Below are 27,483 nucleotides of genomic sequence, written 5' to 3' on the forward strand. Positions count from 1 at the left end.
CCCATGATTTTGCCTAAGCTTGTTTATACATGTTTCCCTATTTCTATTTTTAATCAATACTTTTTTCCCCTGCACAATAGATCATCTGTTCCTCAGATGCAGAGTTTTAACATTTCTATGTTCTCTAAATTGTCTTTGGCAGCTCACTTCAAAACATGCATGTTTTTACTTGCAGCATAAACCTTCACACCTACCCTTAAAGTACATAACAGACCCAAAATACTCCAACCAATCAACAGTAAACCCTTTAAATGCTTTGAGACTTGCACCAGGTTCCTTAAAGGCCTCTTTCATATCCCAGGTTCTGCTAAAGCCTGTTTTCCATCCCCTAAAACGTGCGAAACGCTCTTTTGTTATGATTAATGATCCACAGATCTTAAATGTTTTGGTCTGTGATCACACATCCATTAAAAGTTACCACGTGGAACACGCTAACACATGGGTATACATTGTTATGATAATTTATCTTGTCTTTCACCTTTTATTTCACCTTTCACAGTTTTGCTCACTACGTTGCCCATTTCACCACCATGTCTATCACGCTTTTCATCACGGACTGTTTTCACGAAGCGACAAACTGTTCAATGGCCTTCACCACTGCTATCACGCCTACCAAAGCACGATTTAGTAACCTGAAATACATAAATGCATGATTAAGGGGGGTGCCAGTGGCATTGATGATGTTCTCGGTATGCATGCTGGTCCTCAGTTGGATCCAAACTCATGTGTGCATTCACCATTGCCCTTTTAGACAGGATGTACGGAAGCGGACCGGATGCAGTGCAGCATATACAGCTCCAGCACCGGAACAATTGCCCAATGTATTCTAATATCTAGTTCACGATGGGCGCATTTGTCACCCAAACATGCAGGGGCGTAGCTAGAGCTAGTGGCGCCCGGGGCTATTCCTCAGATTGCTGCCCCTGGGGGTGGGGCACTTGAAAGAGGTCCGAGAGACATCTAGTATCACCGCTAATAGTTACCAAGGCTACACAGTTGAATACACCGGTGACCGGCAGTACAAAGGAGAACACACAGACTGCATGATCTATCTGGGGACTCAGAAAAACCGCATGTGACATCAATCAGAGAGCTGCGTGAATGATTACCTGGTAATCCCCTCAGCACAATGCAAACATGCACATACATGACAATGGTGGGAGGGCCCCTTGCACAAGAACGGTGAGCAGGGAGATAGACAGACATGAATTCATTATAGTAAATTCACTGGAAAAAAACATATAGGTTAATATAACATTATTGTTAGGTCTTGTAATAATATAAAAACCATTGTTTTTGTTTGCCGCCCCTCTTAATACACACCAAAAATACCACAAAACTCGGACTGAAACAACCATGCAGCCACTGAAAGACACCAACCAGGGCACAATTTCGGAGTGCACAGCGTCCACCCACTATTTTCACAGGGTTAACGCCATCCACCCTGCCAAGAAGTTGGGCTCCACAGAAATATGCTGAACTTGTCCATGTGTCATTTTCAGACTCCTAGACACGTTCAGCAGCACCTGCACATTGTCTGATTTTCATTCCCAGCAGCAACGTGCCGGCAGGGAGGGGGGCTTTTTATATTCATTTCCAGCTGGACCAAAGATAAAGGCCAAGTTAAGGGGCCATTAGGCCTCCTTTTGATCGAGCCGCCTGGAACCTCATACTTAAATTTAAATACATCCCCCCCCATAGCTACGCCACTGGCTCTACCCCAAAATCCAAAGGTTCTTAGACACAATTCTATACAGAAAATTCGGGAAACTGCTAAATCATTGTGGTGTAAACCAGGGGTGTTGCAGGGGTTTGCGCTCCAGAACATCAAGGATGCAAAGATCTCCATCGAGGATTACAGCTCGCCTTTAACGGTGGAAATGGGTTGAACTCACATCTGCTTGGCCTCGACCACAACACAATTTTTTGGGCTGATTAATGCGTTACTGAATTTGAGCTTCAACTCGGGCACCTGCTTTATTTATATCTGTAAGTGCTTCCTGTTGAGGTTTAATTTTTGTGACAGGAGCATCGTGCCAGAATGAATCCTGTCCTGCGTATTTTTCCAATAAGATGCCACCATTTTGTGCAATACCTCATCTCCTCAACTGGAGTACTTTCTACTGGCTAATCAGTAAGTGCTACCTCATTGGGTAAATGTATAGTGCCTTTCCTACACTGCAGCTGCGTAACGGACCAGAATAATTGTCTACAGTGACTTGGTGTGTCTGTAACTTTGCCTCGGAGCCGGGTCCTTTGAGTAAGCTGTTTATCATTCTGTGAAAAGGGCGGAAAGACTTTGCATACCGAGGTTGTGTGTGGGCTCAAAGGAGCGGGCCTTCTAGGCAAGTTCACATGTTTCCTGTTTATAAAAGGTAAGAGCACGATCTCAGCAGCAGATGAGGAGCAAGAACCTCCTGGTCAATGGAACTACACGAGGATTGCGCTCGAGAACATCAAGGATGCAAAGACCTCCATCAAGGATTACATCTCACCTGGTAGTTTTACACAGTGATGCGAACAGTGAACCTTACCAAGGACATTACAGCTCTTAACAGACACAGACTACTTCCCGGCACAGGGAGATTTTCCAGGATTCATGAGATCTTCAGCACTCAGCAGAGGTCTAGATTCAATACCTGATGCTATCTGGTTGGCAAATGTACCCCCTCGCCCTCCCGGTGCATTTTTTCCTGGCTGGTTTTCCACGCTCCGATGGACCCAGCCACAAGTAACCACAAACGCGGTACGTGGCAGGTGGCACCGGCAACAGTGGCAAATATGAAATATCACAGAAATAAACATTCAAAGGGCTGTTCATACCACAAATACAGCAGACCCTTGTGATGTTGTGCGCCTCCGTTCGACTCTGAATGCCTGCTGCACATGTACGCCTACGAAGGGGAGGGCTCGTCGGCTGGATCCCTGAGCTGAGAGAGCTCATTGGAGTCTTTCCCCTCTGACCTCAGTGACCCTGTCGCGCATGCACCACACCACCACCACTATGCTATGGGCCGCGCGCGCCACACTGTTAGCCCATTGTGGCGGCCTTTATAATTTATTTGGGGACACTGACACTACTGTAAAGTGTCAGACAGTGTCCCCAAATAAATTATAAAGGCCGCCACAATGGGCCACCAGTGCTGCGCGGCAGCCGCCCCCAAAATAGTGCCGCCTGGGGCGGACAGCTGTCATGCACATGTGCTTTTTAGGTCTCGCTAGACGAAAAGCAAAGCGAAGCTTTGCTGTCTAGGGAGACAACTAATGTTGTCACTTTCCGGGGAATGTGGACTGCAGACTGTGACGAGCCTGTCCTCCTGGAGATTGCAGCTCGTGAGCGCGCACGTCGCGTCGCCCTGCCTGATATTCCCATTCACACAGAGGCTCCCGCACGCATGCGCACATACACACACTGCATACACACACACGCACCCCCCCTTTAACAGACACACGCGCAGACAGACACACGCACGCACAGACACACTACAACAGACACACGCGCACACCCCACCCCCACTCACCCCTCCTCCTCCGCAACACACTCACCTGTTCTGGCGGTGCTCGGCGTGCCTCTCGGGCGGCGGTTGCGCTTTGCGGGGCACTCTCACCACATGAGAGCCCCGCCTTCTTCATGCGCCCGGCCGCTCTTCACCCGGTCCCCCATCTCGGGACCGGGACTCGATCAGGAGCCCTCGGGGCTCCTCGGACAGTGGCTTCTCTCTCACACCGCGATGGGGGCGGGACTTCCGGTTGGGGCCGCGCTGCGATTGGCCGGCTGCCCAACCGCTTCCGGGTCGTCGCAGGCAGCGCGGCGGCCGGGCGGGAACTTGTTTTTAAATGTAGATGATCCTTTCACGGCCGTGCAGCTTTACTGCTGCGCGGCCAATGCTTGTTTTTAATGCGACAGAGTGTTTTCCTTGTCTATTGAGCACTGCGTCATGTTGTTCAGAAGCGTGCACACTTCATTTAAACAAGATCACAGTCGGGCAGATCGTTTGAACAATTAGGATGTGAAAGCATGACATGCAGTAGCAGTTTATCGTAAAAGTAAGTTGGAGAGTCACCAAAAGGATAGAAATGGAGTCATGTTTTTTCTTTTTTCATTATTAACGCGTGACTCATGCCACCTTATTTATAATACGGCGGTGCTCCTTTCACGGCTGTGCAGCTTTACTGCTGCGCAGCCAATGCTTGTTGTTAATGCGACAGAGTGTTTTCCTTGTCTATTGAGCACTACGTCATGTTGTTCAGAAGCGTGCACACTTCATTTAAACAAGATCACGGTCGGGCAGATCGTTTGAACAATTAGGATGTGAAAGCATGACACGCAGTAGCAGTTTATCGTAAAAGTAAGTTGGAGAGTCATGTTTGTTCGTTTTTCATTATTAACGCTTGACTCATGCCACTTTATTTAGAATACGGCGGCACACAGTGCTTTTGATTGACTGGCAGCGCGCTTGTATCGACTGCTGTTTGCATAAGTGTTTTTCAGCTTTCGTTCACAGAAAGCCCGCTAGTTATAGGGCTGGTACTGAATTATACCTTTTTTTGCTTTGCAGGGAAACTTATAATACCAATATTGTTGGTTCATGTGATTACCGGGTAGGTTTTAATTTGTTTAAGGTGTTCTGCTTAAAGCGTCATGTTTTCAGCACATGGGTGTTTAGATGTGAAGCGGTGACACATGGAAAAATGTTGCATGAAAATAAAGACCTCCATGTTTTGTGGGATACGTGGAGCACTCACTTGGGAATATGTTTATGATGGGGGCAACACAACACATTTTTATGGTGTACGCAAGTGCTCTTGAGCAATAGCGTGAACTAATGGTGTCAACTTGACGATGATGAAATAGCTTAGGAAGTTCTTGAACTTTTTGTTGTTATAGTATGGTTAAATACATGGATTATTTGTTATTTGTAGAGTTTCCCTTAACGAAGGGATTCCCAAAATGCATTGCGAACATGGCATTGGAAACTTCATGTTGAATTCACGAATATTAGAAAGTCAAGAGAAAATTATCACATTTACATTTCATGGTACACGAGAAATGTGTCAAATGAACCTTTTGTGTTATTGTTATTATTGCGGATAATTTGTTGATGTACTTTGAAATCAGTTATATTGAAAAAAGCTGTATAAAAAAAATCAATTAAAATAAGTTATTCAATGATTGCACCTTATGGGGATGAGCAGTGGTGCATCTTGACGCATGTGACAGTTTGTGCACATCAATTTGTGGATAATGTTTTCCTGACAGGAGCGGGTCAGGTTTCAAGGTAGCACACAACAGACAGTTGAATCACAGATTATCTTCATTATACTGAACACGTAGGGTGCAGGTAATATCCACAGTTTGACAAAAATAAACGTGCCAAGCGTAACGTGTGTGTAAGGCAAAGCTCCCTAAATGTGCAGGCAAACTAAAATACGAGCAAACTAAGCGGGCCTCAAAGGAAACACACGATAAAGGAAAGGAGCTAGGAAGGGAGCACATTTTATATTGTTTTCAATTTGTGGGCATGCATAGCGTTGCCTAGGTTTCTGCATGTGCAGGACTTAAAACATTGATCCACACGTATGCGCACTGCTCAGGAAGATGGCATTCAAATCGCAGACCAACAGCACTATCAATGTGACCCCAATCCCTGAACTTTCAGCAGCCGGAACCATCCGTGAAGAGGAGACCAGCCCCTTCCGTGAATTCCCACTGATTCATGGAATGCTACCCTGCCATCCCGCTGAGTACGGCAGGGCGTCAAGATTCCCCGTGTGCGTTCTTATGGTGCCCAACAAATTTCTTTCCCTGACAACCACCAGCTAGTGGCTGCCATCCCCTTTCTACTGCAAGTGTCTTTCCATTTTTGATAGAAGGCCTATGTTACACCGGTTTCCTGAAATCAGGCTATTTGTTTGCCTTTGTTCTGTATTAATGTGCAGTTTTCCATTTTTGTTTAATTTTTGGAGCAGGGTGCCCGATTAAAACTTACCACCGGATGCTCACTTTTAGGTCATGCGCATACGCTATTGCTGCAATGGGTATTATTTGCAGTAAAGGTCTTAGAGTCTACCCATTGATTACCATTCGGTTGGCTTGATTGCTACTCTTTTTTGCTACTTCCTAATTGGCCAGGTGTCACTTCCATTCATCTGTGTGGTGCACAGACCAAGCACAGAGTGATTAATTCTAAATAGAGTCCTTCTTCTGCTCCCGTTGTAATTCAGGTACTATTCCCCACCCCCTACCTCCACACTCCTTTGGCCTATCCCCCCATCCCTAGCCATAACAAACAAGCATTTGCAATGCAATAGGTCTCGCATTTGCAAAAGTTTAACCTATTGGCATTGTAAATGACAATGCCTTTTATTGATGTTGTAAAAACTAACACGTAAACAAAAGGCATTGCCATTTACAATACCATTTACAATACCAATAGCTCCAAAACTCGCAGTTGCGAGACCTATTGCATTGCAAATGCTTGTTCTGTTTGGGATGGTAGACACAGAAGACTGCCTTGTCATGAAACAATGGTACAGAAGTTGCTCACAGAGGTCAGTCACACCTCTACAACAGTAGTGGCCCACCCCCTGCCAAAGCGGGGGGGGGGGCGGCCGGGCTGGAGGTGGCAGGTGGAGAGGGTTAGGGGGCACAAAATAAATAAATATAAATAAAATAAACGTACCTTAACGCCGCCGCTGTCTCGTTCTGCATCACGCTCTTCCTACTTTTGGCCCTGGGCACAGGCTCCCAGACTGCCCGGCTGTAAATCCTGAAGCTGCTCTCGCATGACAGCAGTTTCAGGATTGGCCTGAGCGTCAGCAACTTGCGCTCTCAGGCAGACTGGGGGCCTGTGCCTGCTCTCTTCAGCCCCAGCAACTCAGCTGAGGCTGGAGAGAGCTTCACTCCACATGAGGGGTTTGGTTGGGTTCAGACGGCCGGCCAAACACCTCTTGTGCAGTGAAGGGAGTGCCCACCACTCCCCCACCAGCAGTGTCATTATTATTATTAATTACATTTATAGTGCACACAGCTATCCTGGACAGGGTTTCCCGGCACAGGTAATTAGACTACTGCAACTGAATAACCAGATAACTCATCACTGAGAAAAGAGCCAGGTCTTAAGATCTCGCCGGAACCTAAGATAGCACGGTTATAGACCAGTGAAGAGAATCCCATAGTCTGGGGCCGAGGAATGCAAAGGCGCGACCACCCATTCTAGATAGTCTACAACTAGGTGTTACCAAGTTGCCCTGAGTGGCTGAGCGTAAGGGCCGAGAAGGAACATAGGGATGGACAATCTCCTTAAGATATAGAGGGGCAGACCCTTGGTTGATTTTAAAAATAAGACACAGGGTCTTAAATTTAATACGGCTCTCAATGCGGAGCCAGTGCAGATCCGGCAAAACAAGAGAGATGGATGATCTCCTTGGGATCTGACATACAAGACGGGCTGCGGAATTCTGGACTACCTTGAGTTTCTTCAACACCTCCTGATTTCCCCCATCCCCTGAAACCACCCCCAAGACTCGTCAGAGTCCTGGGGTGGGTCCAAGCGGATTCAAATAAAGCGATGATAAAACAGGTTTAAAACCCTTTTTATTATTGTTTTATTTCCTAGTGGTGGCAGGGAGGGCATCACTTCACCACTCTAATGGGACATCCGGCGCTGCTCTACAATCAACAGCGCTAATGAAAAACTGAGGTTAAGAATATCAATGAACTCACCCACACAATACAGACAAAGGCCATCAATTCCCTTGCACCGCACGCAAGCAAGTGTACCAAGTTGTATTCTTTAATTGCTGTGGAGCCCTGAAACATATGTTGACAGAAGCAGGTTGCAATAGGAAGGTTCTTAAGTTTGATCCCAATATGGTACCGAATGAAGATATCAGTGTGTAAGGATTTCATGCAACAAGTTTAGTGATGAACAATTTCAGACAGAACCTTGCAAGTGCAGTCTTATGTCAAGACCAGAGGTCCTAATAATCTGCAGCCTTCTTCAAAGCAGTTGCTCTAAGAGGCACCAATACCATAGCAACAGACTTTTTCTAACAGTAATATCCTACCATCCAGGAATGTAGCCTCTTTTAATGCTGCTTCCCAGAGAGAACTGTAGCTCATTGATAATGGCTTGGAATGCAGAAAGAGCTCAGCATGGGTGCGAAATATGTGCCAGAAAGATGTGAGTTAGCAATATGGGAATTCTAAATTCCAGTATGACATGTTACAGCGCACTGTGGAGGGAGTCCACACAGTTAGACTGAAGAAGATAAACCATTTGTATGTAGATGGACACCAGTAGGAAAGCACTGCTAGACAGCGGCGGCCTGTCCTTAAGGGCGGATGGGCCCTTCCCCCTCGCCCCTTTTTCTAAACGTAAAAAATGCCTGCATGGCAGAGCAAAATTCAGCCTGACAGACACTCTTGATGTTCAGGACAGGCAGCCAAGCATTTTACTTGCGCTCAATGTGCAGTCTGTCTGCTTGAGCTGAACTTTCCCAGGCTGAAGATGTCACAGCCCTGTGGGCGAGACCTCTTCAGCCTGGTAAAGCACCTCGTGGCCCTACCCTCATGATGAGAGGAAGCATCACTAATAGCCTAGGACCTGGGCACTCCAGTACTGGGGTGGCTTGGTGAGCAAAATAACGATGGATTAAACCCAGATCTGTGACTGGGGGTGAATGTTTTGCCATTGTGCAACATTCCGTCCATCATCTTGTGTGTTTTGCACTTCAGTTTTAAACCTGAAGTGCCCAGGACACAGTGTCTATCAGTGAGGCTCGTCCCAGCGTGGGATTGGGTTAGAAGTCTCATTGTAGCAGACCTTTGAACAGACTGCCATTCCTATGTGATTCTTAGAGTTTATCCATTTGTATCTCTTCCTTGAGTGACTTCACAACCAACTTGTACATTTGCATTTTTTTCTGTTTGTATCTCTTCCTTGTGTGACTTTACAACTTGTACATTTGCAATTTTTTCTGTTTGTAACTTATATGTAACTCATGTAATCTAAGTTCCTTAGTTGTAATGCAACTGGTTCTTTTGCAAAGCGCTCTGACACCTTCGGGTAATGTTCGCGCTATATAAAATCGCTCTAAATAAAAATAAAATAAAACAAATACAAATAAACTCTGTGACGAGGTAGGCACTGCCGCCTCCTTTCATTGGCTGAAAACAAACCAGTGAGAGAAGGCGGCAGTCCTTATTTAACGTTTGGTATGTCTGTGCATGTGTGTATGTATTAACGTATGTTTATTTGTGAGTGTGTGCTGTGAATGGGTGTGTGTGTGTATGTGCTTGTGAATGGTGGGTGAATATGTGCAATTTTGTGAATGCATGGGTATGAGTGGATGTACTTGTGAATGTTAGTGGCTCACCTGCCCCCCTCCCTCCCCCACTGGAAATACCGCCAGCCACTGCTGATTGCTAATTGAGAGCTATTTATCTTGTGAGGTACAGCTACTCCAGTTTCAGCATGGACATCCGTCCACCAAACTGTCAGAGTAGCTGAACCGCTGGATCATGGATGACATAGTTAGCCATTTATCCCACAGTTATTCCCTCAGCAACCAACCTCTAGTTCTTTATTGAGGAGGTAGGGGATTGGCAGTCAGTGGAAGGTACACACAAAAAGCTGGATCGTTGAGCAATGCTTATTTTCTGTTCCGCTGTTGCCTTCATGACCCTTAAGGCCAGGAGTAGCAAGGGAAGTGCCGGGGGTAGCAACTGCTACCCTTGACTACCTCTGATTAGCATCCAAAGGTGGTAGCTGAACATTATCTGCATGCCAGGATCCAATTGCTTATGATTAGATAATACTAGGAACATCTGCATGTTTTTCTAGCATACCGCTGGTGTGTATCCCTTTGTACTGTTCCCAAAGAGATTAGCCAAGCTGTCAGAATATAACTCTGTAACACTTTATTCATGGCCGCTAATGCTTCATGCTTCGATGCTTAAATTTACTCCGTTTTCCACACAGTTGTCTCATGAAGAATTTGCAGTGTTTTTGCAACTTTGCTTGAAAAAATAGAAGTAAAATGTCAGCTTGCTTTACCGTCATGCTTTTATCCACCAGAATGGCAGGTTTCTACAAAGAGATATGGCGTGAACTCGTTTGAAATCTAAAAATAACAATTTGTGAATAATCTTTAAGGAAGAGTAACACTGTCTACTCAGGGTTTAACAATTCTCCCACTAAAAGGATTAATTTTTCTGGAATCCATGACCATGGACCAGGTGATAATCTCATGATCTGAGGGGATGAAGGAGGTCCTGAAAATCAAGGAGATTCTCTCAGTCAGATACAAAAGGCAAGATACATGGCATTTGTATTTTATACGGAACATACGTATAACCCTAAGGCAACCATAATAGCCAAAGGTACTTTGTGGAACTTAAACACGATAAAAAATGTATTACTTTTTAGGTCTCGGCTAAACGCGCGGAAGCGCGTTGTCGCCGAGAACTTATTGTTAGCGAGTGTGCTTCCCAGGAGACACTCCTGGCGGCGCGCATCGCCTTGGAGGGCGATTTGAAACGCGCACGCGATCGCGCTCGCTGTGGGCAGCTGCTGTCGTGCATTCACACAGACACACACCAGCGCCCATGCACGCACTTGCTCATACAGCGCCATGCTTCAAGGAAGTAAATATAATGTGGACAGAACGAATAAAAAGAAGTTAAACATGAATGCTAAAGCTGTGATGGGCACTAAAAATCGAAAAGCTTAAATCAGATGTGTGAAATAATAACATACCGAAAAAACCCTGAAAAATAACATGTGCATGAAAGCCAAAAAATGAAAAGCAAGTGTTTACCTGTGGATGCAGTCCGTGCGAAGCATTAATACAAATGTTTACATGCTGGCTTATGTGTTTAATCAAACGGAGAAGAGAGGATAAAAGCACAGTGCTAGTGCAAGGAGTGAAACAAAACTGCTATATATGTCCTCCTAGATCCAACACAGTCTTACATCGTAGGTGCCAAGAAATATATGAGAGTACCTACATACTGCATCCGGCCGTGAAGGGCATTTACACTACGGAAGGGAGAGTGCAGAGTAGTGAGTAGTGAGTGCAGAGTAGTGAGTAGTGAGTGCAGAGTAGTGAGTAGTGAGTGCAGAGTAGTGAGTGCAGAGTAGTGAGTAGTGAGTGCAGAGTAGTGAGTGCAGAGTAGTGAGTGCAGAGTAGTGAGTAGTGAGTGCAGAGTAGTGAGTAGTGAGTGCAGAGTAGTGAGTGCAGAGTAGTGAGTGCAGAGTAGTGAGTGCAGAGTAGTGAGTGCAGAGTAGTGAGTAGTGAGTGCAGAGTAGTGAGTAGTGAGTGCAGAGTAGTGAGTGCAGAGTAGTGAGTGCAGAGTAGTGAGTAGTGAGTGCAGAATAGTGAGTGCAGAGTAGTGAGTGCAGAGTAGTGAGTGCAGAGTAGTGAGTGCAGAGTAGTGAGTAGTGAGTGCAGAGTAGTGAGTAGTGAGTTCAGAATAGTGAGTGCAGAGTAGTGAGTGCAGAGTAGTGAGTGCAGAGTAGTGAGTGCAGAGTAGTGAGTGCAGAGTAGTGAGTAGTGAGTGCAGAGTAGTGAGTAGTGAGTAGTGAGTGCAGAGTAGTGAGTAGTGAGTGCAGAGTAGTGAGTAGTGAGTGCAGAGTAGTGAGTAGTGAGTGCCGAGTAGTGAGTAGTGAGTGAGTGCAGAGTAGTGAGTGCAGAGTAGTGAGTGAGTGCAGAGGAGTGAGTAGTGAGTGCAGAGTAGTGAGTGAGTGCAGAGGAGTGAGTAGTAGTGAGTGCAGAGTAGTGAGTGAGTGCAGATGAGTGAGTAGTGAGTGCAGAGTAGTGAGTGCAGAGTAGTGAGTAGTGAGTGCAGAGTACTGAGTGAGTGCAGAGTAGTGAGTAGTGAGTGCAGAGTAGTGAGTAGTGAGTAGTGAGTGCAGAGGAGTGAGTAGTGAGTGCAGAGTAGTGAGTGCAGAGTAGTGAGTAGTGAGTGCAGAGTAGTGAGTGCAGAGTAGTGAGTGCAGAGTAGTGAGTGCAGAGTAGTGAGTGAGTGCAGAGGAGTGAGTAGTGAGTGCAGAGTAGTGAGTGCAGAGTAGTGAGTGCAGAGTAGTGAGTGCAGAGTAGTGAGTGCAGAGTAGTGAGTGCAGAGTAGTGAGTGAGTGCAGAGGAGTGAGTAGTGAGTGCAGAGGAGTGAGTAGTGAGTGCAGAGTAGTGAGTGCAGAGTAGTGAGTAGTGAGTGAGTGCAGAGTAGTGAGTGCAGAGTACTGAGTGAGTGCAGAGTAGTGAGTAGTGAGTGCAGAGTAGTGAGTAGTGAGTAGTGAGTGCAGAGGAGTGAGTAGTGAGTGCAGAGTAGTAAGTGCAGAGGAGTGAGTAGTGAGTGCAGAGTAGTGAGTGCAAAGTAGTGAGTAGTGAGTGCAGAGTAGTGAGTGCAGAGTAGTGAGTAGTGAGTGCAGAGTAGTGAGTGCAGAGTAGTGAGTGCAGAGTAGTGAGTGCTGAGTGCAGAGGAGTGAGTAGTGAGTGCAGAGTAGTGAGTGCAGAGTAGTGAGTAGTGAGTGCAGAGTAGTGAGTAGTGAGTGCAGAGTAGTGAGTGCAGAGTAGTGAGTGCAGAGTAGTGAGTGCAGAGTAGTGAGTGCAGAGTAGTGAGTAGTGAGTGCAGAGTAGTGAGTAGTGAGTGCAGAGTAGTGAGTGCAGAGTAGTGAGTGCAGATTAGTGAGTGCAGAGTAGTGAGTAGTGAGTAGTGAGTGCAGAGGAGTGAGTAGTGAGTAGTGAGTGCAGAGGAGTGAGTAGTGAGTGCAGAGGAGTGAGTAGTGAGTGCAGAGTAGTGAGTGCAGAGTAGTGAGTAGTGAGTGCAGAGTAGTGAGTAGTGAGTAATGAGTGCAGAGGAGTGAGTAGTGAGTGCAGAGGAGTGAGTAGTGAGTGCAGAGTAGTAAATGCAGAGTAGTGAGTGCAGAGGAGTGAGTAGTGGGTGCAGAGTAGTGAGTGCAGAGTAGTGAGTAGTGAGTGAGTGCAGAGTAATGAGTAGTGAGTGAGTGCAGAGTAGTGAGTGCAGAGTAATGAGTAGTGAGTGAGTGCAGAGTAGTGAGTGCAGAGTAATGAGTAGTGAGTGAGTGCAGAGTAGTGAGTGCAGAGTAGTGAGTAGTGAGTGCAGAGTAGTGAGTGCAGAGTAGTGAGTGCAGAGTAGTGAGTGCAGAGTAGTGAGTGCAGAGTAGTGAGTAGTGAGTGCAGAGTAGTGAGTAGTGAGTGCAGAGTAGTGAGTAGTGAGTGCAGAGTAGTGAGTACAGAGTAGTGAGTGCAGAGTAGTGAGTGCAGAGTAGTGAGTGCAGAGTAGTGAGTGCAGAGTAGTGAGTGCAGAGTAGTGAGTAGTGAGTGCAGAGTAGTGAGTGCAGAGTAGTGAGTAGTGAGTGCAGAGTAGTGAGTAGTGAGTGCAGAGTAGTGAGTAGTGAGTAGTGAGTGCAGGGGAGTGAGTAGTGAGTGCAGAGTAGTGAGTGCAGAGGAGTGAGTAGTGAGTGCAGAGTAGTGAGTGGAGAGTAGTGAGTAGTGAGTGCAGAGTAGTGAGTGCAGAGTAGTGAGTGCTGAGTGCAGAGGAGTGAGTAGTGAGTGCAGAGTAGTGAGTGCAGAGTAGTGAGTAGTGAGTGCAGAGTAGTGAGTAGTGAGTGCAGAGTAGTGAGTGCAGAGTAGTGAGTGCAGAGTAGTGAGTGCAGAGGAGTGAGTAGTGAGTGCAGAGTAGTGAGTAGTGAGTGCAGAGTAGTGAGTGCAGAGTAGTGAGTGCAGAGTAGTGAGTGGAGAGTAGTGAGTAGTGAGTGCAGAGTAGTGAGTGCAGAGTAGTGAGTGCTGAGTGCAGAGGAGTGAGTAGTGAGTGCAGAGTAGTGAGTGCAGAGTAGTGAGTAGTGAGTGCAGAGTAGTGAGTAGTGAGTGCAGAGTAGTGAGTGCAGAGTAGTGAGTGCAGAGTAGTGAGTGCAGAGTAGTGAGTGCAGAGTAGTGAGTAGTGAGTGCAGAGTAGTGAGTACCGAGTAGTGAGTAGTGAGTGCCGAGTAGTGAGTGCAGAGTAGTGAGTAGTGAGTGAGTGCAGAGTAGTGAGTAGTGAGTGCAGAGTAGTGAGTAGTGAGTGCAGAGTAGTGAGTAGTGAGTGCAGAGGAGTGAGTAGTGAGTAGTGAGTGCAGAGGAGTGAGTAGTGAGTGCAGAGTAGTGAGTGCAGAGTAGTGAGTAGTGAGTGCAGAGTAGTGAGTAGTGAGTAGTGAGTGCAGAGGAGTGAGTAGTGAGTGCAGAGGAGTGAGTAGTGAGTGCAGAGTAGTGAGTGCAGAGTAGTGAGTAGTGAGTGCAGAGTAGTGAGTAGTGAGTGCAGAGTAGTGAGTGCAGAGTAGTGAGTGCAGAGTAGTGAGTGCAGAGTAGTGAGTAGTGAGTGAGTGCAGAGTAGTGCGTGCAGAGTAGTGAGTAGTGAGTGCAGAGTAGTGAGTGCAGAGTAGTGAGTGCAGAGTAGTGAGTGCAGAGTAGTGAGTAGTGAGTGCAGAGTAGTGAGTAGTGAGTGCAGAGTAGTGAGTAGTGAGTGCAGAGTAGTGAGTGCAGAGTAGTGAGTGCAGAGTAGTGAGTACAGAGTAGTGAGTGCAGAGTAGTGAGTGCAGAGTAGTGAGTGCAGAGTAGTGAGTTCAGAGTAGTGAGTGCAGAGTAGTGAGTGCAGAGTAGTGAGTGCAGAGTAGTGAGTGCAGAGTAGTGAGTAGTGAGTGCAGAGTAGTGAGTGCAGAGTAGTGAGTAGTGAGTGCAGAGTAGTGAGTGCAGAGTAGTGAGTAGTGAGTGCAGAGTAGTGAGTAGTGAGTGCAGAGTAGTGAGTAGTGAGTAGTGAGTAGTGAGTGCAGAGGAGTGAGTAGTGAGTGCAGAGTAGTGAGTGCAGAGGAGTGAGTAGTGAGTGCAGAGTAGTGAGTGGAGAGTAGTGAGTAGTGAGTGCAGAGTAGTGAGTAGTGAGTGCAGAGTAGTGAGTGCTGAGTGCAGAGGAGTGAGTAGTGAGTGCAGAGTAGTGAGTGCAGAGTAGTGAGTGGTGAGTGCAGAGTAGTGAGTAGTGAGTGCAGAGTAGTGAGTGCAGAGTAGTGAGTGCAGAGTAGTGAGTGCAGAGTAGTGAGTGCAGAGTAGTGAGTGCAGAGGAGTGAGTAGTGAGTGCAGAGGAGTGAGTAGTGAGTGCAGAGTAGTGAGTAGTGAGTGCAGAGTAGTGAGTGCAGAGTAGTGAGTGCAGAGTAGTGAGTGCAGAGTAGTGAGTGCAGAGTAGTGAGTAGTGAGTGCAGAGGTGTGAGTAGTGAGTGCAGAGTAGTGAGTGCAGAGTGCAGAGTGCAGAGTAGTGAGTGCAAAGTGCAGAGTAGTGAGTGCAGAGTAGTGAGTGCAGAGTAGTGAGTAGTGAGTGCAGAGTAGTGAGTACCGAGTAGTGAGTAGTGAGTGCCGAGTAGTGAGTGCAGAGTAGTGAGTAGTGAGTGAGTGCAGAGTAGTGAGTAGTGAGTGCAGAGTAGTGAGTAGTGAGTGCAGAGTAGTGAGTGCAGAGTAGTGAGTAGTGAGTAGTGAGTGCAGAGGAGTGAGTAGTGAGTAGTGAGTGCAGAGGAGTGAGTAGTGAGTAGTGAGTGCAGAGGAGTGAGTAGTGAGTGCAGAGTAGTGAGTGCAGAGTAGTGAGTAGTGAGTGCAGAGTAGTGAGTAGTGAGTAGTGAGTGCAGAGGAGTGAGTAGTGAGTGCAGAGGAGTGAGTAGTGAGTGCAGAGTAGTGAGTGCAGAGTAGTGAGTAGTGAGTGCAGAGGAGTGAGTAGTGAGTGCAGAGTAGTGAGTGCAGAGTAGTGAGTAGTGAGTGAGTGCAGAGTAGTGAGTAGTGAGTGAGTGCAGAGTAGTGAGTGCAGAGTAGTGAGTAGTGAGTGCAGAGTAGTGAGTGCAGAGTAGTGAGTGCAGAGTAGTGAGTAGTGAGTGCAGAGTAGTGAGTAGTGAGTGCAGAGTAGTGAGTAGTGAGTGTAGAGTAGTGAGTGCAGAGTAGTGAGTGCAGAGTAGTGAGTAGTGAGTGCAGAGTAGTGAGTAGTGAGTGCAGAGTAGTGAGTGCAGAGTAGTGAGTAGTGAGTGCAGAGTAGTGAGTGCAGAGTAGTGAGTAGTGAGTGCAGAGTAGTGAGTAGTGAGTGCAGAGTAGTGAGTAGTGAGTGCAGAGTAGTGAGTGCAGAGTAGTGAGTAGTGAGTGCAGAGTAGTGAGTAGTGAGTGCAGAGTAGTGAGTAGTGAGTGCAGAGTAGTGAGTAGTGAGTGAATGCAGAGTAGTGAGTGCAGAGTAGTGAGTGCAGAGTAGTGAGTGCAGAGTAGTGAGTGCAGAGTAGTGAGTGCAGAGTAGTGAGTGCAGAGTAGTGAGTAGTGAGTGCAGAGTAGTGAGTACCGAGTAGTGAGTAGTGAGTGCCGAGTAGTGAGTGCAGAGTAGTGAGTAGTGAGTGAGTGCAGAGTAGTGAGTAGTGAGTGCAGAGTAGTGAGTAGTGAGTGCAGAGTAGTGAGTAGTGAGTAGTGAGTGCAGAGGAGTGAGTAGTGAGTAGTGAGTGCAGAGGAGTGAGTAGTGAGTGCAGAGTAGTGAGTGCAGAGTAGTGAGTAGTGAGTGCAGAGTAGTGAGTAGTGAGTAGTGAGTGCATAGGAGTGAGTAGTGAGTGCAGAGGAGTGAGTAGTGAGTAGTGAGTGCATAGGAGTGAGTAGTGAGTGCAGAGGAGTGAGTAGTGAGTGCAGAGTAGTGAGTAGTGAGTGCAGAGTAGTGAGTACCGAGTAGTGAGTAGTGAGTGCCGAGTAGTGAGTGCAGAGTAGTGAGTAGTGAGTGAGTGCAGAGTAGTGAGTAGTGAGTGCAGAGTAGTGAGTAGTGAGTGCAGAGTAGTGAGTAGTGAGTAGTGAGTGCAGAGGAGTGAGTAGTGAGTAGTGAGTGCAGAGGAGTGAGTAGTGAGTGCAGAGTAGTGAGTGCAGAGTAGTGAGTAGTGAGTGCAGAGTAGTGAGTAGTGAGTAGTGAGTGCATAGGAGTGAGTAGTGAGTGCAGAGGAGTGAGTAGTGAGTGCAGAGTAGTGAGTGCAGAGTAGTGAGTAGTGAGTGCAGAGTAGTGAGTAGTGAGTGCAGAGTAGTGAGTGCAGAGTAGTGAGTGCAGAGTAGTGAGTGCAGAGTAGTGAGTAGTGAGTGAGTGCAGAGTAGTGCGTGCAGAGTAGTGAGTAGTGAGTGCAGAGTAGTGAGTGCAGAGTAGTGAGTGCAGAGTAGTGAGTGCAGAGTAGTGAGTAGTGAGTGCAGAGTAGTGAGTAGTGAGTGCAGAGTAGTGAGTAGTGAGTGCAGAGTAGTGAGTGCAGAGTAGTGAGTGCAGAGTAGTGAGTGCAGAGTAGTGAGTGCAGAGTAGTGAGTTCAGAGTAGTGAGTGCAGAGTAGTGAGTGCAGAGTAGTGAGTGCAGAGTAGTGAGTAGTGAGTGCAGAGTAGTGAGTGCAGAGTAGTGAGTAGTGAGTGCAGAGTAGTGAGTGCAGAGTAGTGAGTAGTGAGTGCAGAGTAGTGAGTAGTGAGTGCAGAGTAGTGAGTAGTGAGTAGTGAGTGCAGAGGAGTGAGTAGTGAGTGCAGAGTAGTGAGTGCAGAGGAGTGAGTAGTGAGTGCAGAGTAGTGAGTGGAGAGTAGTGAGTAGTGAGTGCAGAGTAGTGAGTGCAGAGTAGTGAGTAGTGAGTGCAGAGTAGTGAGTGCTGAGTGCAGAGGAGTGAGTAGTGAGTGCAGAGTAGTGAGTGCAGAGTAGTGAGTGGTGAGTGCAGAGTAGTGAGTAGTGAGTGCAGAGTAGTGAGTGCAGAGTAGTGAGTGCAGAGTAGTGAGTGCAGAGTAGTGAGTGCAGAGGAGTGAGTAGTGAGTGCAGAGTAGTGAGTAGTGAGTGCAGAGTAGTGAGTAGTGAGTGCAGAGTAGTGAGTAGTGAGTGCAGAGTAGTGAGTGCAGAGTAGTGAGTGCAGAGTAGTGAGTGCAGAGTAGTGAGTGCAGAGTAGTGAGTAGTGAGTGCAGAGGTGTGAGTAGTGAGTGCAGAGTAGTGAGTGCAGAGTGCAGAGTGCAGAGTAGTGAGTGCAAAGTGCAGAGTAGTGAGTGCAGAGTAGTGAGTGCAGAGTAGTGAGTACCGAGTAGTGAGTAGTGAGTGCCGAGTAGTGAGTGCAGAGTAGTGAGTAGTGAGTGAGTGCAGAGTAGTGAGTAGTGAGTGCAGAGTAGTGAGTAGTGAGTGCAGAGTAGTGAGTGCAGAGTAGTGAGTAGTGAGTAGTGAGTGCAGAGGAGTGAGTAGTGAGTAGTGAGTGCAGAGGAGTGAGTAGTGAGTAGTGAGTGCAGAGGAGTGAGTAGTGAGTGCAGAGTAGTGAGTGCAGAGTAGTGAGTAGTGAGTGCAGAGGAGTGAGTATTGAGTGCAGAGGAGTGAGTAGTGAGTGCAGAGTAGTGAGTGCAGAGTAGTGAGTAGTGAGTGCAGAGGAGTGAGTAGTGAGTGCAGAGTAGTGAGTGCAGAGTAGTGAGTAGTGAGTGAGTGCAGAGTAGTGAGTAGTGAGTGAGTGCAGAGTAGTGAGTGCAGAGTAGTGAGTAGTGAGTGCAGAGTAGTGAGTGCAGAGTAGTGAGTGCAGAGTAGTGAGTAGTGAGTGCAGAGTAGTGAGTAGTGAGTAGTGAGTGCAGAGTAGTGAGTGCAGAGTAGTGAGTGCAGAGTAGTGAGTGCAGAGTAGTGAGTGCAGAGTAGTGAGTTCAGAGTAGTGAGTGCAGAGTAGTGAGTGCAGAGTAGTGAGTGCAGAGTAGTGAGTGCAGAGTAGTGAGTAGTGAGTGCAGAGTAGTGAGTGCAGAGTAGTGAGTAGTGAGTGCAGAGTAGTGAGTAGTGAGTGCAGAGTAGTGAGTGCAGAGTAGTGAGTAGTGAGTGCAGAGTAGTGAGTGCAGAGTAGTGAGTAGTGAGTGCAGAGTAGTGAGTAGTGAGTGCAGAGTAGTGAGTAGTGAGTGCAGAGTAGTGAGTGCAGAGTAGTGAGTAGTGAGTGCAGAGTAGTGAGTAGTGAGTGCAGAGTAGTGAGTAGTGAGTGCAGAGTAGTGAGTAGTGAGTGAGTGCAGAGTAGTGAGTGCAGAGTAGTGAGTAGTGAGTGCAGAGTAGTGAGTAGTGAGTGCAGAGTAGTGAGTAGTGAGTGCAGAGTAGTGAGTGCAGAGTAGTGAGTGCAGAGTAGTGAGTAGTGAGTGAGTGCAGAGTAGTGAGTGCAGAGTAGTGAGTAGTGAGTGCAGAGTAGTGAGTAGTGAGTGCAGAGTAGTGAGTGCAGAGTAGTGAGTGCAGAGTAGTGAGTGCAGAGTAGTGAGTGCAGAATAGTGAGTGCAGAGTAGTGAGTGCAGAGGAGTGAGTGCAGAGGAGTGAGTAGTGAGTGCAGAGGAGTGAGTAGTGAGTGCAGAGGAGTGAGTGCAGAGGAGTGAGTGCAGAGGAGTGAGGAGTGAGTGCAGAGGAGTGAGTGCAGAGGAGTGAGGAGTGAGTGCAGAGGAGTGAGTGCAGAGGAGTGAGTGCAGAGTAGTGAGTGCAGAGTAGTGAGTGCAGAGTAGTGAGTGCAGAGAAGTGAGTGCAGAGGAGTGAGTAGTGAGCGCAGAGGAGTGAGTAGTGAGTGCAGAGGAGTGAGTGCAGAGGAGTGAGTGCAGAGGAGTGAGTAGTGAGTGCAGAGGAGTGAGTGCAGAGGAGTGAGTGCAGAGGAGTGAGTAGTGAGTGCAGAGGAGTGAGTGCAGAGGAGTGAGTGCAGAGGAGTGAGTGCAGAGGAGTGAGTAGTGAGTGCAGAGGAGTGAGTGCAGAGGAGTGAGTGCAGAGGAGTGAGTAGTGAGTGCAGAGGAGTGAGTGCAGAGTAGTGAGTGCAGAGTAGTGAGTAGTGAGTGCAGAGTAGTGAGTGCAGAGTAGTGAGTGCAGAGTAGTGAGTAGTGAGTGAGTGCAGAGTAGTGAGTGCAGAGTAGTGAGTAGTGAGTGAGTGCAGAGTAGTGAGTGCAGAGTAGTGAGTAGTGAGTGAGTGCAGAGGTGTGAGTAGTGAGTGCAGAGTAGTGAGTGCAGAGGAGTGAGTAGTGAGTGCAGAGTAGTGAGTGCAGAGGAGTGAGTAGTGAGTGCAGAGTAGTGAGTGCAGAGTAGTGAGTAGTGAGTGAGTGCAGAGTAGTGAGTAGTGAGTGAGTGCAGAGTAGTGAGTGCAGAGTAGTGAGTGCAGAGTAGTGAGTGCAGAGTGCAGAGTAGTGAGTGAAGAGTGCAGAGTGCAGAGTAGTGAGTGCAAAGTGCAGAGTAGTGAGTGCAGAGTGAGTGTGCAGAATGCAGAATAGTGAGTGCAGAGTAGTGAGTGCAGATCAGTGAGTGCAGAGTGAGTGTGCAGGTGCAGAGTGGTGTGTGCTGTTGAGTGCAGAGTGCTGTGTATTGGCAATGTAAATGACAATGCCATTTATTTATGATTTAAAGAAAAAAAAAGAAATGTCATGAGCAATGCCAATAGCTCTACCTTTAATGATGCTGAGACCATTCATTGCAAATGCTTGTTTAAATTGTCGGTAGTGACAAAATTGAAGTACTGCAACAAAGTGTACAAGGTTGGGGTGGGGGAAACTCACAGAGATCCTCTCCGCATAATTCTGCGGAGTTACATGAAAACGCCGCAAGATTCCGCAGATTTCTGCAAACTGGCAGAAATCGGCACGTCACAGTGCTCGTGCTATTTTTTAGCACCGGAGCTTGGTCTGCGCTGCAAAATCTGCATGAAAGGCACCATCGCTGTAGACCAGAAGGAGCTGCTTCTTTACTGCCACTCTGGAAGATTTTCTACTCGAGAGGCAGCTTTCTCACCCTAAGCAGTTGCTACCACCCACGACTGCCCATGTTGGTAACATCTTGCCGGGTGCCCTCCCAGAGCCTGAAAATCATGCTAGTGGACTCCAATTTTCACTCACACTTGACAACTTACCATTGGTGAGGCCTCATGCGAGAAAAGGCTCCGTCATGTGGGGTGTTGGCGGAGTTCGGCCAGAAGTCCCCATTATAAGCGTAATGCAGAGCGACCAGAACTCCACTGTGGAACGGAATTTATCGCCCACCCTTAGCAAAAGTTCATCCTCCCTCCAAAAAAACCTGTAACAAATTCAGAATTAGGAGGTCACGTTATTCAATGGCCTGTTTAATTAATATTTTCAGCCTCTTGCTTATTTCATCTACTTCTGAGGTATCCAATTCTACATGTATGTGAACAATACATAGATTATACTTCACTTTGCTAGTGTCTTGATAGCATCTGTGCTCAATTTTCAGCCGGGTGTGTTGAAGGTCCAGGGATAGATGGGGAGAATTTGACTGAAGCAAAATTTACAAAATACTGAGGTGAAATACTGGACATGGTAGTAGGGTCAGTGTTAGTGCTCACCTTTGGAACAGCACTTTATTTCCTTATGGGAGATGTTTGTGGAAGCATCTACCACAGAAACATTGTGCTACCAAAATATTGTGACCTGAATATCCAGAAGGAAAAGTGTAGAATTGCCATTATGAAAATATGTGAGGCTATTGACAAAGGTAACTTACACTTGTGAGTAATTTACGCATGTAACTTACACTTACCCTTTTGAGTAACTTTACTACTTTTGGCTATTCACAAAATCCAAATGTAAAGGTATTGAAAAATATATATTTACATGTGTCCACCTTGTTAAAGGAAGTCTTGATATCAGCAGTGCCCACCCATATTCTTTATTAGACCTATTTTTGCTGACAAAAGTATAATATTGTTAAATATTGGAGACTATTCCCTGACTGACCCACAGACCTTCTCGGCAAAGAAGCGAGATGCCATTTTTAGTCACATCCCGAATCCAGTAGGTCTTGACACAAAGACAATCACAGGGAAAAAACATAGTAGAATCGACAGTCAGGGCACCTTGAAGACTTATCTACAGCCAGGGAATCATACACATGCTGCAAATTTCAAGTATTGAGAGTCACAGCAGAGAGGGGATACATTCAGTCTTGCAATGCTCAAAAGCACAGAACCTATTGTCTGTCTTTTTCAAGAAAAGCAGGAAATTCTGGGCATGATTCACAAAGGTAACTTACACTTTTGAGTTAGTTTACACTTTTGAGCAAGTTTACTACTTTTTGGTATTCACAAACGGCACTTTTGTAGTAACTTGCAGTTGTGTTGGAAGTCCACTACTACCCATTGCCAAAGCCTGGTACTGCAACACCCTCCCACTGAAAATAATGGAGGTAGGGACTTGCTACAAAAGTGTAAGGGGCATGTTTACAGGCTCCTATTCCCACCGGAGCATCAATTATTTTGACGTTTCTATGGCGTAGTGCCATTTTCAATATTTACAAGGTGCCACTAAGCCACTAAACGTGGCTTGATGCCACCTTGTAAATATGCCCCTTTCTGCCTCAGTTTTCTGTGATAAAGGGGCATGCAATGGGTGCTGTAGTGGGCGTTCCACCACAGCACCCATGGCTTTTTGATGCTGATCCTGAATTACAAGGCTGAGGCAGCGCCAAAAACAAATGCCAGGGTACACCTGGTCTTAGAATGGGAATACGAAGAGAAATTATGTATTTCTCCTTGTAGTGTGCTCTTTCTATATGTGCTGCATCCTGCACACACATAGAAAGAGCAAATTGCCATTATTGACTGTTTATGTGCAGGAAGGTGTTCCTTCCTGCACATAAACAATCGACCCTGCAATGCAGGCACCCTTGCAACATGAAGGAAAGGTGCCTGCACTGGCGCTAGGCAGCCTTTTTTGCGCCAGCACTACGGGAAACACAGGGGTGAGCCGTATTCTTGTGAATACTGCGAATCTATGCATTTAAAAAGTGTTGGAGCGCTGTGTTGCCAAATTTGGCATTCTACACCGCTTTGTCATTTGTTTATAAATATGCCCCTAACTCACTACAAAAGTGCAGTTTGTGAATACGAAAAGTAGTAAACTCACCCTAAAATGTAAGTTACTACAAAAGTGCAGTTTGTGAATAGCACTTTGTACTACGTTTTGTAGTACTGCTAAAGTAATACAGATCATACTACGAAGTGCAGTCTGTGAATCAGGCCCTCTGTGTTTAAGTTAAGGTTTGAATGAGGTTACATTAGGAGAACCTTCTGCCACTATATTGAGTCATTTTGATACTAGGTGTGACCAGGCTTTATGTTCCAGAGAATCAAAGTTGTCTGGTTAGTTTTTAAATAGCTTTTGAAGGTAGCAAGAAGAGGAAGCTTAGTGAACAGTAGCTATAAACGTTGAGACTATCACCTTGAGCTTTACTTGCTTCGGCACTGAGAGTCAACGAAGAGTGTGGAGGATTGTAATGTCTCTGGTCCACCTGCAGAACCAGTGCTCTGTCAAGCCATGTTGTATTAAATGATTTTCGGATGTCCAGTTTGTCCACTTGGGAGATCTCAATAGTTTGATCAAAAGGATAAAGTCAAGTTGCAAAGAAAGGGTCAAACAAATGCTTTTTTGGTAAAAACGCCCCTTAACGTGCTTTCACTTTAATGGCGGCTGCACGCCTTTCTTTAGAAGCAGATCCTCTGACGAAAGGGGCGTGGCCTCTATTCACGTGCAAGCACGGCATGGGATGCTTGGAAACAAAAAAGATTTGCAATTCTATAGGCCTCGCATTTGTGAGAATTTGAGCTGTTGGTATTGTATATGTCAATGCTTAAAGTCTCGTAAATGCGGGACCTATTCCATTGCAAATGCTTGTTTCATTTTGACATTTAGTTGAGGACACATCAAGCATTTCAGTTTTTGTATATGGAGGTGCAATTAACCAGAGATGTAGAACAGAGCTACTGCTTGTCAGAGTCTATGAGCTTGATGTCACTGAAATGCAGCCGGAATCTACTTCGGTTCCTCAAAAACATCAACACGATTTGCAACACGAGAGTAGACGGAAAACTGTGTAGAGTAGACCATCAAAATACATTGACACAAAAAAATCACAATTCGATATAAAGAAATTACTACTTTGAACTAAGTGGTTGAAATTGGCCACAACAATAAAGTCATCTTCCCCGACAGGACAGGTGCCCATCTCCAAAGCCATAGATGCAGTACATAGGCCCGAATGTCATTGGATGGCTCACCTCTCAGACACAATACATTATTCATTGAACTGTCAACCACATACTTGTTTATAGAGGCATTTGCTGTCAAACCCCTTTGGCATTCATCATTATTACAGAGCACATTAGAAGCACAATATCCTTGAATCAATGTCATGATTACCTCACAGGCTGATGCATTGTGACACCACCAAGAGACCTCTGCTCTTTGAAATTATTTTAATAGTGTCCACGGTGGCCTGGTGGCCTTTAGAAACTTTATGACCCTATGCGCTGTGACGCAATGCTCTCCACCAGTTTACTGGAAGCAGCTTATTTTTTCAGGTTCTGCTATTGGTCTATCCGCATTTCAATATGGATGCCTCCGCCACCTCCTGTACCACTAAAGAAACCTCAATAGCATGAAGTGCCTTGCTCTTTTCCCACACATCTTCTGACATGTTGAGTTTTTTTCAGGGGTTGCATGGTCGAAGGGTGCAGTAGGTTTCACACTTCATCCTGGACATCCTCCAGGCCTTGTTGAGGCAAAGAAGGGTCTATTCTCGGTCACAGACATTTTGGATTATGTAAAGTAGAATTCTTATAATCCTCCTTTGTGTGCTCTTGCATGCGTTTGGCAACTGAACCCAAAACATCTAAAATGGGAATAAAATTAGAGTACTAAGAAACAATTCATTTACAATTAGTCAAACTAGAAATGATTGTGCCAGCTTTACACTTTTACAAATTGGGAGTGTACATAATGGGGCCCCATCACAAGGGTATGCAAGAGAATGTAAAAGAGTAGTCCAAAGGTACTACTTCAGGTCCCCATAAATGCTTTTGAGAACCAGCCCGATTGTCCCTCAACATCTGATGCAGGCACACTACTGATGAGGAAACCTCCATTGTCTGCAGTGGCATATGTATAGTCAGTGGTATTGTGAAGTGGTGGGAGGAGGAATGCAAACTAAAGAAAAAAATATTTATAAATATTATACTTACCTGCTCCGAAAGCCTCTGCCTTCCTCCCGATCCTCGCCTCCTGAACGTTCAGGAAATGATGTACACTGCGCAGGCTCTCAGCTCCCAATCCCAGCTCTGCTCACATGCTGGGAATGCTATTGGTATTGGTCTGAGCGCCTCAGTTCGGCGCTCAGACATAGACTGTGAGCCTGAGTTGGTTTCTCCACCTAGCTGTACAACGCAGCTAGGTGGAGAAAGGCTATTTGCGCATGACGGTTCTGTCGGCCCCCGGGGGCAGGCCAAACCGCCATGCGCAGATAAAAATAGGCCTCTCTCCCAAGCGAGGAAGTGTGCAGCAGAAACAAACATCTGATTTCATTTGAAAATATCTGAGACTTATTCAAAGAAATCATGAGCCAAGGTGTTGGTCCGCTATTTTAAAACCATGCGGTCAAATGTGGCCGCGGCTTGCTTGCTGACTATTTAAATGATTAACTCTAAGTTTATTTACCACATTGATTAACTGGGAACCCTGGCTGAAACACACACCATTGTATTCTCTTGACTAAGGTCACAGTGCACTGGGGTTTTCTGGCACAAACGGCTCGCATGGCTCCGGGACTTTCGTTGACATTGTGACTTAAATTAATATTTACTTCCAACAAATCAGCCAAGAATCAAATAGTACATTTCTGCACAGTATCTCCTACTACTAGTGGTTCGAGTATCGCAACTTTATTGCCTTGTGCAATGGTTAGGACTCTTGAGGGAGTCGGGAGTTACATAGGCCAGCTCCTTTCCACTTTCTCCTTGAGCTACAGTTGCTACTCTCTGTTAAAAAGGTTCTCAGCGAGACGAGACCCCTAACGTACACCGGGTAAACACTGGCTTAGTTAGAGAAAACAGTAAAAATAATAACAACAATAGCAGCAATAAAACACTAAGGTCAGGAAAACTGAAGATGTTCCAAAATCAGCCCAGGAAACAAATAGAACATCTTATCTCTAAGGAGTCACAGGACTCTCCCAAGACTTCAAACGGCGGCCACCACTGTAAACGCCTGAAGTTCCTTGTGGTCCATAGCATCATTGATAAGGCAATTGTGATCCGTAGTTGCTGCAGCCCTGCAGATGTTTGGAATTTAGAATTCGTGTTGCCTGTTAGTCTGAGAAGTCATCAAAATAAATGTCTGAAATTCCCATATAAAACTTGTTTAAGGATAAAGACTTGTATTTTTTTATTTTCACAAGGAGTCATCTACAGGATTGCAAACTCACAGGATTATGGGCAATTAAATGTATGTGAGAGAGGGTCTCTGTAGAGATAAGGGGCACTTTGGCCAGATGGTAGTGTGAGAATCCAAGGAGGAGGTCATGGGGAAGAAAGGTGCGAAAAAAGATTGTCGCACAGGGTGCCACCAGTGCTAAACTTGGCCCTGCCCTTGAGGCCAGTCCACCTCATCCATTGGTTCCTGTATTGGTTTTGTTTCAGCAGTAGTAGTGCAACTCACCAGGGATCGGCAATGCAAGATTTGCACACACACCAAACTAAGTTCACAAACTTCATGGTCTCTCTGCTTCATGCACATGCATTTTTAGCATGTGCTGCCTGCTTTGGGGCACTGGAATTATGCAGTAATGGGGGCAAAATTATGCCAGTGTTGACTAAATTATGCATCAAAAGAAAGGCTGCACTGTAATGCAGCATATTTTCTGATACTTTATTATTTTGAAATTTCTACACATGCTAACAGTTTCTGCAAAGATTTTGCCTTATTAGTACCAATGTAATATACAAATGCAGTAGTGAGAAAGGTGACCAGTCAACCTTTGCAAAGGGCCGTCCACTTCGCAGCAACACAAGTCACATCTTTTAGTAACTTTTGATTTGTTTGAGCTACAAACAAATTATTGGTTAAAATCGTCGAATTATGCAGCAGAGGATGCATATTGTGGCACATATTGCATAGCCATAATTATATAGTAAGCATTTGCAAACTAGGATATTTTGCCATTCATATTTGAACTGCTCTTGCAGAAAAAGGGAGAAGTGCTGAAGACAGAAACTCCATGCTCTGAGACAAATGGCTTGTGATTCCACTTCTTAGCGTATTTGGGGCATTTTGTGATTGGAAACATATCCCACTTTCTGAATGTTAACAACTCATATTATCAGTAAAGAATTATCAAGGAGTAACCCTTTCGAAGAAAAGGGATGGGGTTATTAGATACTCTAAAACAACAAAAGTTCCCTTTTCATAAGTTTTTGAAGAGGGAATGCTCCCTCTGAGGGATTTTCTACCGACAGGTTAAGGATGGACCATATGATGTATTCACGGTTGCATAGAGAATAACAAATTTACATAGGTAACATTATTTAACACAAAGTCTGTCTAGGGTTATTCAAATTCCAAACTTTAAGGACCCCATACAAAATCACTGTACACTCGTGACCTAAATGAGAATATGCACAATCACAGGAGAAATTTTATAAAAATGTCTTTATTTGGTGATTTAACCGA

This window comes from Lissotriton vulgaris, chromosome 6 (assembly GCF_964263255.1).
Source record: "Lissotriton vulgaris chromosome 6, aLisVul1.2, whole genome shotgun sequence".
In the NCBI taxonomy this organism is placed as follows: domain Eukaryota; kingdom Metazoa; phylum Chordata; class Amphibia; order Caudata; family Salamandridae; genus Lissotriton; species Lissotriton vulgaris.